Source organism: Sapajus apella, unplaced genomic scaffold, assembly GCF_009761245.1.
Source record: "Sapajus apella isolate SASKATOON/1434 unplaced genomic scaffold, GSC_monkey_1.0 scaffold33, whole genome shotgun sequence".
Classification (NCBI taxonomy): domain Eukaryota; kingdom Metazoa; phylum Chordata; class Mammalia; order Primates; family Cebidae; genus Sapajus; species Sapajus apella.
Genome location: NW_022436973.1, coordinates 23,348,194 through 23,362,587, shown reverse-complemented (window position 1 = coordinate 23,362,587; position 14,394 = coordinate 23,348,194).

Genomic DNA, 14,394 nt, shown 5'->3' with positions numbered 1-14,394 from the left:
CCTTATATAACTGAAACCCCCCATAGCTGTTTTCTTTGTGTGACCATGGGGGTTACATGTAACATCCTAAAGTCATAGGACTCTAATTTGAATGTATACCACCTTAACTTCAATAATACACAAAAACTCTGCTTCTTTACAGTTCCATCCCCACCCTTTCAGTTGTCAATATCACAAAATTACTCTCTTAAATCATGTATAAAACAAAAAAATGGAGTTATAAACTATTGTTACAATAATACCAGCTTTTATACTTGCCCATGTATTTACCTTTACTGAGATTGTTATTTCTCCGAACAGCTTTAAGTTACTGTCTAGTGTCCTTTTATTTCACCTAGAACAGGTTCAGCAGACACACACTCCTTCGGCTTTTGTTTATCTGGGAATGTCTTAATTTCTCTCTCATTTTCAAAGGACAGTTTTGCTGGACACAAGATTCTCAGTTGATAGCTACATTCTTTTATCCCTTTTAGTATATCAGCTCACTGCCTTTGGGCCTCTAAAGTTTTTTATGAGAAATTTGCTTTTAATCTTATTGAGATTCCCTCATATGTGATGAGTTGCTTGTCTTCTGCTGCTCTTAAGATTTTCCGTCTTTGACTTTTGACTGTTTGATTTTAATGTGTCTTAGTGTAGGTCTCTTTGAGTTCATTCTACTTGGAATTCATTGAGCTTGGATGTTTATATTTATATCTTCATCAAATTTAGAGAGTTTTCGGCCATTATTTCTTCAAATATTGTCTCCAGTCCTTTCGCTCACTCTTCTCCTTTTGGGATTCTTACAATGCTTATGTTGGCCCACTTAATGGTGTCCCAAAGGTTTGTTAGGTTCATGTTTACTTTTCTTAAATCTTTTTTTTTTTTTTCTGTTTCTTATACTCAATAATTTCCATTGTCCTGTCTTCAAGTTTGCTGATTCTTTCTTCTGCCTGTTCAAATATGCTTTTGAGTCCCTCTATCAAGTGTTTTTTATTTCCTTTCTTGTACTTTTCAGTTCCAGAGTTTCTTATTGATTTCTCTTTTGGTTTTTAGCTCCTTTATTGATATTTCCATTTTATTTATACATTTGTTCTTTATTTTCACTACATTTTTCTTTAGTTCTTTGAGTATCTTTAAGACAGTTATTCTAAAGTCTTTGTCTAGTAGATCAAGCCTTTTTGGGAGACAGTTTCTGTTAATTTATTTTTTCCTTTAAATGGGCCGTACTTTCATGTTTCTTTGTATGCCTTGTAATTTTTTGTTGAAAACTGGACATTTGAATCTAACAATGTTGTAACTCTGGAAATCCAGTTCCCCCTTTGCAGTTTTTTGTTTTGTTTTTTATGGCTTTTGATTTTTTTCTTATAGACTGTCTCTGTACTGAAAATTAGCCTAAAGTAGAAACTTAAGGTTCTATCAGGTCTTTGCTGAGCCTGCCCCTTTTGGGGGCATGTGTAGTAGTTTTTTAATTTCCTCCACAAATACAGTTGCTTTTAAATGTCCTAGTGTCTAATGTCTGGTCCCCAAAACCATAAAAAGAAAAAAATGAAGGGAAAGTCAGATGTCCCACCCCTTTAAGTACTCTGGAATTTGCTTCAGCTGGAGGGAGAAGGGCTTGCAGCAATGAGGGGAGTTGTGACAATAATGACTGCCCACCTCTTTGGCTGCAGCTCTGTGATTAGAAGCAGCGATCAGCACTCAGAGAACAGATTCCTGATATTTGGAGGACAGGGTTCCTTTTGCCCACTCTGGCTCTTTTAAGCTGCTCCCAGAATGCATGCAAAGTTTCCCACCATGGAGAATGGGTATCTGCTACCACACTAAAAGCTAAAATTTACTAAAATTAATTGCAATTTATCATCCAAAACTTCCCCTGGAATTTACAAGCCTTTAGTAGACTCCAGAGTTTCAAAATAGGTATATTAGACAGAGTCTGGTAATTCAATTGTTGCTTAGGTGAGGAGACAGATTCTTGGTGCTCCTTATTCTGCCATGGCCCTAGAATCTTCTATTTACTTAATTTTGTTACTTAACGTATTTCTTTAAGTCAACTGCCCCTTTTCTTAGCATCATACTAAGCAATAATATCTATCTTTTATGGGAAGCCAGACCCAGCTCTGAACTGACACCAGGTCTCATTCTCCAAGTGGACCACCCACCATATTCCTCATGAGTCTTTCAAAAACATGCAGAGAAAAAAATGAAATAAAAATAAAATTCACTTTTTCTTTCTTTTTTTCTTGTTTTATTCTTTCTTTTTTTCTCTCTCTTTAGAAACAGGATCTCACTCTGTTGCCCAGGCTGGAGTGCAGTAGCACCATCACAGCTCATTGTAACCTTGAACTCCTGGGCTCTGGCAGTCCTCTTGCCTCAGCCTGCCAAGTAGTTCGGACTAGAAGCACTCACACCACACCCGTCTAATTAAAAAAAAATTTTTTTTTAGAGATGGGGTCTCACTATTCTGCATGTTGCTTGACTTCCTGACCTCAAGTGATCTTCTCACCTCAGCCTCCCAAAGTGCTGGGATTATAGATGTGAGTCACCATGCCTGGACTCAAAGTTCACTTTTTCTAATCAGCTTACTAAAAAGTGAAATAAGAAAATGTTTTTCCCCCTTTAAAAACAAGTAGTTTTATTTTTACTTTTTATTAATGACTTACACACTTATCAGGCGTGCCCTTAGCAATTGTCAGGCTGGGGCAAGAGTAGAAATGGAGGCTTATGAATTTGGTATGCAAATATTTAAAAGTCATAAGTCATGCTAATAAGCTGCTAAAAAATATGCAGTCTCTACTCCAGCCTTGACATATATATATATTGAAAATGACCTAGAAGACCCAGTGTAAATTTTAGACAGCTTTAATTTTGTTTCATAAATAATAGTGTAGAAAAAGTCCCCTGCCCCTGGCCCTAGATCATCTCTATCTTCCTTCCCACCTGTGGCTCTGTGCCAGCCTTCAGAGTATAAAAGGACACCTCAGGACACCCAATTTAAACTGATATCATAGACTTGACCGCCCCACTTGTCCCCACTGAATATAACAATAAGCCCCAGAAATAACTCAAGAGGCAACCAAAGGAGAACCCTGTGAGGCGGTAAGAAGAAGGTGAACTGGTTAGAGATCCCAATGAAGAAACAACACAGCAGCCAAGCATCTTACAACTCACACCCAACAGATGAAGGTTACCCAGCCCCAGCCCCAGTATAGCAACTGAAGGTGGCTCAGGTTTTTGCAGGAAATATGAAAGAGAGCACTACTTCAGTTTTTATTGTTTGTTTGTTTGACTGCCTTCCTCTGGTTTTGGTATCAGGGTAATACTGGCCTCTGACTTGTTGTGCATACAAATAGTCTGTTCCTCTTTGTAACTGCATACACAGTGTAGATGTTCCATGGTTTAACCATTCGTCCACTGAAGGACTAGCTGTTTTCAGCTTTGGAGTATTAAGAATAGAGTTGCTATGGACATTCATGTACAGATTTTAGTGTGAACATAAGTTTGCATCTCTCTAGGTCAAATGCCAAAGAGGAAAATGGCTAAGTCATACAGAAATTGCATGTTTAGTTTTGTAAGAAACTGCCGCACTATTTCCAGAGACGCTGTATTATTTTATATTCTCACCCAAATGCGTGACTGATCTAGGTTCTCTGCATCTTGGCCGGCATTTGGAACAAACTGTTAATACATACAACAGTTGGAAGAATCCCATGGGAGTTACATTGTGTAGGGAAAAAAAAGTTAACCCTAAAAAGTTACATGCTGTGTTTCTCTTTATATAACATTCTTGAAATGACAAAAATTATAGAAATGAAGAACAGCCTAGTGGTTGCCAGTAGGACAGAGGGAGTGTGGGACAGAAGTTGATGAGGCTGACGTGGTTTTATGGTTATAAAAGAACATAGAGATACTTTTAGTGATGTGGTTGTTCTATTTATTGGCTGTGGTAGTGGATACACAAACCTACACATGTGATAATATTTGCATACAAATAAACACTCACACATAAGTAGGGGTAAAAACTACGGAAATGTGCATAAAGGTGATGGGTTGTATCAATGTTAATATCAATGTGATACTGTACTGTAATTTTACAAGGTGTTAGCATTGGAAGAAACTGGGTAAACAGTAACCTGGGATCTTTTTGTGTTATTTCTCACAACTGCATGTGAATCTACAATTACCCCAAAATTGAAAGCTTAATTTTAAAAAGGCACCTCAGGCAGCATGTTCACATGCTATCTGCACCCATCACAAATAGCTGCCCTGGTCCATTTCTCAGATCCGGAGGTACACACAGCAGCGTTCAGTCCACCAACAAAAAGGCTGGCCTGGGAAAGAGACCTGTTCACAATTAGAGGCAGGCTCAGAGTTGCTTCATTAGGGTGTTCAGTGGTCCCTGGCATGTTCTAGATAGAAAATAGGGTCACAGGCTCCATATGGACATGGCCTATTGGCCCACAGGCTTCTGACCCTGTGAGGAAGGATATGGTATATGGCCCAGGTCTAAGTACGAGTCAAGTATCTCTAGAAGGTTTGTATGGAAAACATCACTCACTCCCCTTTTCTTTTCCTCCGATTGCCCCTTCTCCAGTGGCTACTCCTTTCGCTTTTTATGCAAGGCAGAATTCTGAGATGCTCACCATGATGGTTAATTTTATGTGGCAACTTGAGTGGACCATGGAGTTCCCAGATATTTGGTCAATCCTTGTTCTGGGTGTTTCTGTGAGGGTGTTTTGGGTGAGATTAACATTTAAATTGGTAGACTGAATAAAGCAGATGGCCCTCTCTAATGTAAGTGACACTCATCCAGTCAGTTGAAGTCCAGAATAAGACAAAAAAGGTGACTGTCCCCTGAATAAGAGGAAATTCCTCCTGCTTGCCTGACTTCTAATTGGGACATCAGCTTTTTCCTGCCTTCAGACTCAAACGGTAACATCAGCTCTTCCTGATCCTTGAGCCTGCTGGCCTTCAGACTAGAACTACACCATTGGCTCCCCCGGGTCTCCAGCTTGCTGGCTCACCCTGCATATCTTAGCACTTATCAGCCTCCATCATCACATGAGCCAATTCCTTTTAATAAATAAATAAATAAATAAATAAATAAATAAATAAAACCAACTGTCTCTGTTTTTCTCAAGAACCCTGACTAACAACCACCAATGACTCTTTCTCTTATAAAATGCCCTCCCGTTTGAGTGTGGCTAGAAACTGAGTGTATCACTCCTGTGAGTATGTTACATTATATGGCCAAAGGGAGAGTATTCTAGGTAGGCCAGATATAGTGAGTCCTTCGAAAGCAAAGAGTTTTCTCTGTCTGGTTGCAGAAGAGGAAATCAGACCTGCTTCAGCTGGCCTAGAAGAAAGTCTGTACGAGCCACTTGGCAAGTAACGGTGGGTGGCTTCTAGAACCTGAGAGCAGTCCTTAGCTGACACCTAGCAAGAAAACAAGAATCTCCGCCCTACAACTTCCAGTTTCTCCCAGCAATCTGCATGAGCTTGGAAGAGGACCCCGAGCCTCAGATGAGAAGTGGCCCTGGTTGACAGCCTGGTTTCAGTCATGTGAAAACATCAGCAGAGAATCCAATTAATCTGAGCCCAGACCTTCCAAAATTGTGGAATAGTAAATGCATAGGTTGTTTTTGGTTTTGTTTTTCAGAAACAGAGTCTTATTTCATGTAGACAAGGCCATGATTTCTGGATATTCTTTCTCATGCTGAGAATACAGACTTGTCCTATTTAGTTGATAACTCTAGCTAAAAGGGCTCAGAACATTTTCAAAAGACACAAATAAGCACATCCTTTGCTCCACTCTTAGGGTATTTTTGTTTGTTGGTTTGTTTGTGTTTGTTTCCTTGTTTTTTAAAGAGGAGCAGCCAGGCGCAATGGCTCAGGCCTGTAATCCCAGCACTTTGGGAGGCCGAGGCAGGTGGATCGCCTGAGGTCAGGAGTTTGAGACCAGCATGGTCAACATAGCGAAACCCTGTCTCTACTAAAAATACAAAAAATTAGCCAGGCGTGGTGGCAGGTGCCTGTAATCCCAGCTACTTGGCAGGCTGAGGCAGGAGAATCGCTTGAACCCGGGAGGTGGAGGTCACAGTGAGCCAAGATCACACCACTGCACCCCAGCTCCAGCAACAAGAGCGAAACTCCATCAAAAAAAAAATTTAAAAAGAGGAGCATACTGCTCTTTTTTTTTTTTTTTTGAAACGGAGTGTGGCACTGTCACCCAGACTGGAGTGCAATGACACAATCTCTGCTTACTGCAAACTCTGCCTCCTGGGTTCAAGTTACTCTCCTGCCTCAGCCTCCTGAGTAGCTGGGACTGCAGGTGTGCACTGCCATGCTCAGCTAATTTTTGTTTGTTTGTTTAGTAAAGATGGGGTTTCCACATATTAGCCAGGATGGTCCCAATCTCTGACCTTGTGATCCACCTGCCTCGGCCTCCCAAAGTTCTGGGATTACAAGCATAAGCTACCAAGCCCGGTCTACTCCATTTTTTGGAATGGAATTAAATTGAAGAAAAAGAATATAATTTCCTGAATAAATAAAAGTAAATAAGGTTATAATTCTACTTCATGGTACCTTATCTTAATCAGGTTAGTGGAGGGCTGCACACACTAACGCAGAATAATACTGTGCAATTAGATTATATGCTTTTTTAATTGAGGTGAAATTCACATAACATAAAATTAACCACTTTAAAGTGAACAATTCAGTGGCATTTAGGACATTCACAATGTTGTGCAAATGATGACCTCTACACGGTTTTAAAACATGTTCATCACCCTAGATGGGCACCTTATACCCACAGAGCAATTACCCCTCATTCCCCACCTCCAACCCAGCCCCTGGCAACCATTGGCTTTCCGTATGGTTTTACCTATTCCAGGTATCTCATATAAAAGGCAATATATGATTTTTGTCTGTCTTCTTTCACTCAGTACAATGTTTTTGAGGTTTAGTACAATTGTTTTCAAGGTTTATCTATGTTGTAAGGTGTATCAGTACTTCATTTCACTTTTTGGCTAATACTCCATGAAGATTTCACAATTTCTCCATTCATCTGATGATGGGCATTTGGGTTGTTTCTGCTCTTCAGCTATTGTAAATAGTACTGCCATAAGCATGCATGTACCTGTGCTTATTTGAATTTTCACTTTTTTTGAATGTATATTTGCAAGTAGAATTTCTGGGTTTTATGATAATTCTGTTTAACTTTTGAGAAACAATGACTTTTTTTTTCATAGATGTTCTTTTAAGCTGCTAAGTTTGTGGGAATTTGCTACACATAATTACACGATAAACTCAACTTTTTTGCCTAATTATTTTTACGTTTACCTTTACACCTCTAAATAATATGCTCCAAGGAAGATAATTGCTACTTCTTGATTTGCCAGAAATATAGTGACAACTGTCCCTATGGTAAACAAGAGCTGACTCCTCTCATATTTCCACCACCATCACACCAAGTATAGCCATCCCATCGCCCATCCTCCTGATACTGCTATGTCATAACATTGGCTGGATTACTATCAGGTGCTTACCTTATTAAGCTTTGTAAATTCACAGTTGATCCAAGTAGTAAAATCATGTTTGCTTTTCCTTTCCTCAACAACATTTTGTTTTCCCTTCTCTGGAGTTAATGATTCAAAGTCTAGGCTTTATATTGGCTTAGTTTTCTACATACCCACTACCATTTCAATCCCAGCTACTCATCAGTTTTTAAAACAGCCTCTCAAGACTTTTAGATACACCAGGTATTCTGTCAGATTTAATATCCTGCGGAAGTTTTGCTTGGAGCCTTCTGATCTGTTGTGCCCTGGACTGGTTGGTTTTTATGCCCAATTCTCAGCTGATATCCTGGGGCCTCCCTTCAGCATCACCCTGGAATCTGTCTCCTTCTAAGCTGGATCTGTTGTTTCATATAGCAAACGTATTTTCTTCTCACCTGGCTTACTCTTCGTATGTTGCAGGATATCCTCCAGTTGTCAACTGTCATCCTGGGTCTCCCTTCAGCATCACCCTGGAATCTGTAGCCTTCTAAGTTCGTTCTATCGCTTCATGTAACAAATACATTTTCTTCTTACCAAGCTTATTCCTTGTATGTTGCAGGATATCCTCCAGCAACTGTTCAAGAAAGGGCCCTTAAAACCAGGTCTTTTTAGACCTTCCGTCTCTAAAAATGTATTTTATCTTCACACCTGGCTTATAGTTTGGCTGGGTATAGAATCCTAAAATGGAAGTGATTTTCCCTTGGAATTTTCTGCATTCTAGTGTTATTGTTGGGAAAATCAAAGTCACTTCAATTCCCAGAGGTTTGTACCTGATCTATTGCTTTCCTCTGGAATCCCAGAGGATCTTCTCTATGTCTCTAGTAGACTGTAATTTCACAGGATTTGACGAGTGCTCATTTTCATCCAACCTCCATTCTGTTTGACATTCAGTGACTCCTTTCAATTTGAAAAGTCATGTCCTTTGGTTCTGAAAATTTGGCTTAAAATATTTTATTGATAATTTTTCTCTTTCTGCTGACACACTACCTCTCCCCCACAACCCACCCCCACACCGCAACCCCATCACTCGCTTGCTGGCTCTTATTCTATCTCTGTCTCTCATTCTTTCTAAAACTCCTATTGCCCTAATATCTGCCTTGTGGATTGGCCTTCTGATTGTCTTTTTCTCTCTCAGACATCCTTGGTTTTCTTTTTAGACAACCTGCTGAGCAATGTCTTCAACTTTATTCTCCTATCTGTATACTTTGAGATTCTTTTTATTTCTACTATGATATTTGTATATTTCTAGAGTTTTTTTGGGATTTAGATGTTTCTTTTTTATCACTGCTCTTGTTTTATGGTTGCAATATTTTTTCACAGCTCTGAAAACATCGAGAATAGTTTATTTTCCCGAATGTTCTTCTCCTCAAATAGGCTGTTTCCTCTGAGCATCTTATTTTAGTATGTTTGTTTTTTTTCCTTTCTCATTCATGTTAGAAGTTTTCTTTAGATGTCTGGCAATTCTTTTCTGCTCATATTTAAAAGTAGAGCTAAAAAACTGATTGGGGTTGGGTGTGGTGGTTCACGCCTGTAATTCCAACACTTTGGGAAGCTGAGGTAGGAGGATCACTTGAGGCCGAATTTAAGAGCAGCTTGGGCAACATAGTGAGACCCCATCTTTACAAAAAAAATTTTAAAATTAGCCGAGTGTGATGGTGTGTGTCTGTGGTCCCAGCTCTTCAGGAGGTTGAGGTGGGAGGATCACTTGAGCCCAGGAAGGTCAAGGTGACAGTGAGCTGAGATGATGCCACTGCACTCCAGCCTGGGCAACAGAAGGAGACTCTTTCTTGAACATCAACAAGCAAACAGACAAATACAAAACTGAAGTTCTGAGTGTGTGCTTGAGGGTGTCCCTGTAGGGTGACTGCACAGGGCTGTGGCGCTGAGGAAACTCTCGTGTCAGTATCTTTAAGTCTTTCCTTTGGAGCTGATGGAATCATGAGAGCTAATTCCTCCTGGCTGCCAGCATCATGGTGGAGCACATGGGCAAGTGAATGTGGATGGGCCATGTCTCAACATCCAATAGATAAATGTCCCTTGAATACCCCATTTTTAATGTAGACCCCAGGCCTCAGCTGAGTTTGCTGTGCTTCAGCCCAGAGACCCTCTCTTTTACTTCCATCGAAGGCATCTAGGGAGCCTTGAATGGGGGCTTATATGAGGGAGGTTGAGACCAACATGTTCTCTGTTTATAGACTTGTCTGGTTTGGCCTGGTCCTTGACTGGTGACAGTTGATGTGTGCCTGATCACATGTGGCCTTCTTTTACTCCCACCACAGACTTTTGTTGGGCCAGGGAAGGGGCAGTGATTCTGCTCACAGAGTGTGGAGGGGACCTGGGATCTGCCACTTCATAAATTTCAACCAATTCTTATTTTCTTACATAAGCCCCTCCACCCCAACCTCCAGGTACGGAGAGGCATCTGTCATATTCCAGAGCTTTTCAGCTTGCTGCAGAGGAAGATTGGGTTGGTTTCACCACTGCCTGGATTTCTCACTGCCAGCTGAGAAATCGGTTTTCTTTTGCTTGTTTTTTGTTTTTTTCCCACATCTGCTCATTTTTGCCTGTCTTCCCTCTGCTTTTCAGCTTTCAAGGTTTTGCTGCTGTTACCCTCTCTTTGATTCTCCCAAAGTCTTTCTTGCCATATTGGTGAGATTTCAGGAACTGACTGCAGGTATTCACACCAATATCTATACCTGGAAGCCCCTTGTACTCCTCTGTTCTGCAAAGCTCTTGGTAAGGCATTTTTGTATTTTAGGGGGTGGCATTTATGTCTGGCTTTCTGGAGTGACTGGCCTGAGGAAGAGCCACGCTGTGCTGGCTGGGACACAGTCAGAGCTGGAAGATTCTCACTCCTAACCATTTCATCTTTTTCTTCCTTGTTCATCTCTCTTGAGAGTCTAAAACATTCTTTAAGCACAGGACAGACTGGGGATTCGATTGTAAGAATACTTTTTCCAACTGATTTCCTTTTTTTTTTTTAATTTTGAGACAGACTTTCACTCTTGTTGCCCAGGCTGAAGTGCAGTGACTCGATCTTGCTCACTGCAACTTCCACTTCCTGGGTTCAAGCAATTCTCCTGCCTCAGCCTCCCGAGTAGCTGGGACTGCAGGCACCAACCACAATGCCCAACTAATTTTTTTGTATTTTTGGTAGAGATGGGGTTTCACCATGTTGGCCAGGCTGATCTCAAACTTTTAACCCAAGGTAATCCACCCACTTTGGCCTCCTAAAGTGCTGGGATTACAGGTGTGAGCCACCACGCCCAGCCCCGACTGCTTTCCTTAAAAAGCACTTAAGATTTACAAGAAGCACATCATTCTCCCAAAGAATTAAATTACATTCATTCTGTTTCCTGTGAAAGTTTTCCTGGAAATGTCCTCTCCCAGCTCTGAGCTAAACCAGCTCTCTGTTTATATATTTCTTAGGAATCATCCACTTCTACCATGGGCTGTCACTTTTGTGTATTTGTTTTTCTTTCTTACAGATAATGAGTTCCTTTAAAGCTAGGAACTGTGTCTTCTTCATTTTTAATCCTTCCCTCTTCCCTACCATTATCATCTTGAATGAATGAATGAATCAATCAATGAATCAATGAATGATTAAAAAGATTCTGAGCAAGGTAATGCCTGATAGCACGATCGGGTCTAACTCCTTGCTCTTCCACAGTGCTTTGCCCACATAGACACTAATATAGGCTTGGCGGTTGGCCAGATGAAGTGCAGAATCTTGAACACAGTGATAACTGGAGCAGCAAAGCCAGAGCATGGCAACCTCTTGTGTTTCTGCCATGTCCATCCTTGCCTGTGGTAGTGCTAGCACCATGATTAAGAATGTAGATACTAAACTCAGACTCTCTGGGTTCAAATTTTGACTCCACTCATTATCAACTTTGTGAACTTAAGAAGTATGTGTATTCTTTCTGAGCCTCAGTTTTCTCTTCTGAAAAGTGGGAACAAGATTGCTGCCTTGTAGTAAGTAAAATGCAAATTAGAGCACCTCCTGACATGTAGAAAGTGCACAGTAAATGGTAGCACTGCAGTTCTCCAATGGGTAATGAAAAGATGACTTTTTTTTTTAAATCACTGATCTAATATTTATGAGCCCTGGTCCTGTTGGTTTCCAGGAAAAACACATTTTAAACTTGGGTCAATCACACCTTAGACTCTTCCAGTCCAAGTGGTCTTGTAATTATGATCCAGCCCCTGCCACTTGAGTGCTCAGTCTCTCAGACTCCTCCTTCTGTTCTCCTCCAGGATTGCATCTAGGGATACTGGAATGGGGGCTTATATGAGGGAGGTTGGGATCCACGTGATCTCTGTTTATAGACTTGTCTGGTTTGGCCTGGTCCTTGATAGTGATAGTTGATGTGTGTCTGATCACATCTGGCCTTCTGGATGCAGTGCTGGCTCCCAGCACTGGAGGCTGTGGTCCCTGCCCTGTGCCTCCAGCTGAGAAATCCTCACTTTCCATGGCTTCTGTCCCAACTCCAGGCTACTGCAAGTCAATAAGTCCTTTCACCGTGTCCATTCCCCTCCCTTGTTTCAGGCCTGCTTCTCAAGCTTCTCTCTCTGCAAATGTGCATTTATTAAAAGGATGAAGGAGGACCCGCAGAATCATCAGGATCACTCAGCTTCCAGGAATAAGATCCAGAACCTCAGAACCAGCTTGGTAAGGAAATATAAGCTGCTACCAGTGCTCCTGCCCCTGCTCTGCCAATGCTCCTCTGGGGCAGGAACTCATCCAGCAACTACTAGTAAACCATAACCCCCATGGCAGCTGGTCTCTGCCACCACCCATGCCAACAGACCTGGCTCCATCAAGGAGTGCATGCCATCCAATTGCACACTTCTGAGCTGGAGTCTTGCTTGCCTGGGCTTAACCTGATGAGTGCGTGTAGCAGGCCTATATCCTACCTGCCAGGGGGACTGGGCTTTGAGTTTTCTGTGTTCTGGCTTTGGATGGTGGAACTATTGAGGATGGAAATTTGCAAAATACAGCAAAAGTATTCAAAAGGGTCTGCACTGTGTGCAGTGGTATACACCTGTAGTCCCAGCTACTCAGGAAGCTGACATGGAAGGATCTCTTGAGCCCAGGAGTTTGAGTCCAGCCTAGGAAACATAGCATAGGCCTTGTTTCTAAATAAATAACAATAAAAAGGACTGGGCAGCTAGACAACATGATGCCGCATGAATCAAAAACCCTTTTATTTTACTATGAAAATGTTCAAACCTAGAGCAAAGTTAAAAGAATTTAATAGTAAACACTATATGCCGCTCACCTAGGATTCTACCATTAATATTTTACTCTGCTCATCTTATCACTCACCCATCCATCGATTCATCCACCACACATCCATCCAACCATGGAATTGTTGGCACATTTCAAAGTCAATTGCAGACATTGGTACACTTCCTTCTAAATACTTCATCATGCCTATGGTTAACTAGAGTTTGAAATTTGTTTATTTTTTTCTTGATGTTGAATTCACATATAATGAGATATACAAATCTAAAGTGTACATTTGCTGCATTTTAATAAGTGCCTGTGTAACCAAGATTCCGATCAGGCTGTAGAACAAATGATCATTCCAGAAGCTCCCCTAGTGCCCCTTTCCAGTCTCTGTCTCTACACCACCCTCAAAGGCAACCACTGCTCTGATTTTTTCCTACCGTAGGTTAGTTGGCAAAAGCCCTTTAATTTTGGCTTTTCCCTGAAACTGTGGAAATTTGGCCCAGAAAGGTGAGAGCAGGTACAGAATCTGCCTGCTTCTCCTCCCTTGGTTTCACTTCTCTTCCCCACACTCAGCAGAGGTGGGCTTCCCTCAGTGCCCTGGTGGAAAGGACTTCCCTGAAATGGTATATCCCGGCCAGGTGCAGTGGCTCATGCCTGTAATCCCAACAACTGGGGAGACCGAGGCAGGAGGACCGCTTGAGGCCAAGAGTTTGAGACCCTCCTGGGCAACACAGTGCGAGATCCTGCCTCTACAAAATTAATTAATTAATTAATTAATTTAATAAAAATTAGCCAGGCATAGTGGCACACACCTGTACTCCCAGTCACTCAGGAGGCTGAGGCAGGAGGATCTCTTGAGCCCACGATATCCAGGCTGCAATGAGCTATGATTCATTAAGCCTGGATGGTTAATGGAAACTTAAAGAGTTCACTAAACCCTTTCTTCACAAAGCCTACATTTCAAAACAACATTGTCCTATGAAGAACTAAGCAAAACAAAACAGAAACCAAAAAAACCTGATTGGGCAGTCAGTGCTGGATGATGACCCGCTGTAATTGGTCTCCTCTGCCCTTTACCTGAAGCACAGAGACTCTTGGTTTCAGTGGGTGGGGAGTCCCAGGACAACATTGTTTCCCAGAAATATGACTGAAAATATTTCAAAAACACTATCCCCATCACAGAATGAGTGAGCCGAACTGAACCAAGGGGAGGATCTAGAATCAGATGACACAGAGATGTTGACAGAAAAAGTGTTATAACCACTGACATCTCAATAGGTGTCACAGTATTCTCCCTTTAGTGGGCATGAAGAAGTATTTGCTGAATATGTTTTGACAGGAATGAATGACTCCCGAATGGATGAATGAAGAGGGGATCAAAAGTGAGGTGGTCCCTGAGCATCCAAAGCATTAACACAGTGAGCTCAGAAGTCTTTGCAGCTTCAGAGCCACTTGTAGGTGCCAACAATGTGTGATGTATGGAAAGGCAGATAGACGGGGCCACAGCTGGACACAGGTGACAGGGATGAGACCACCTCTTACCTCCAGGTGTGCCTCACAGCTCTGGTCCGCACAAGTTGGGCAAGGGCAAGGTCTGCTGATAGTACTAGAGCATCTTGCCTTCCA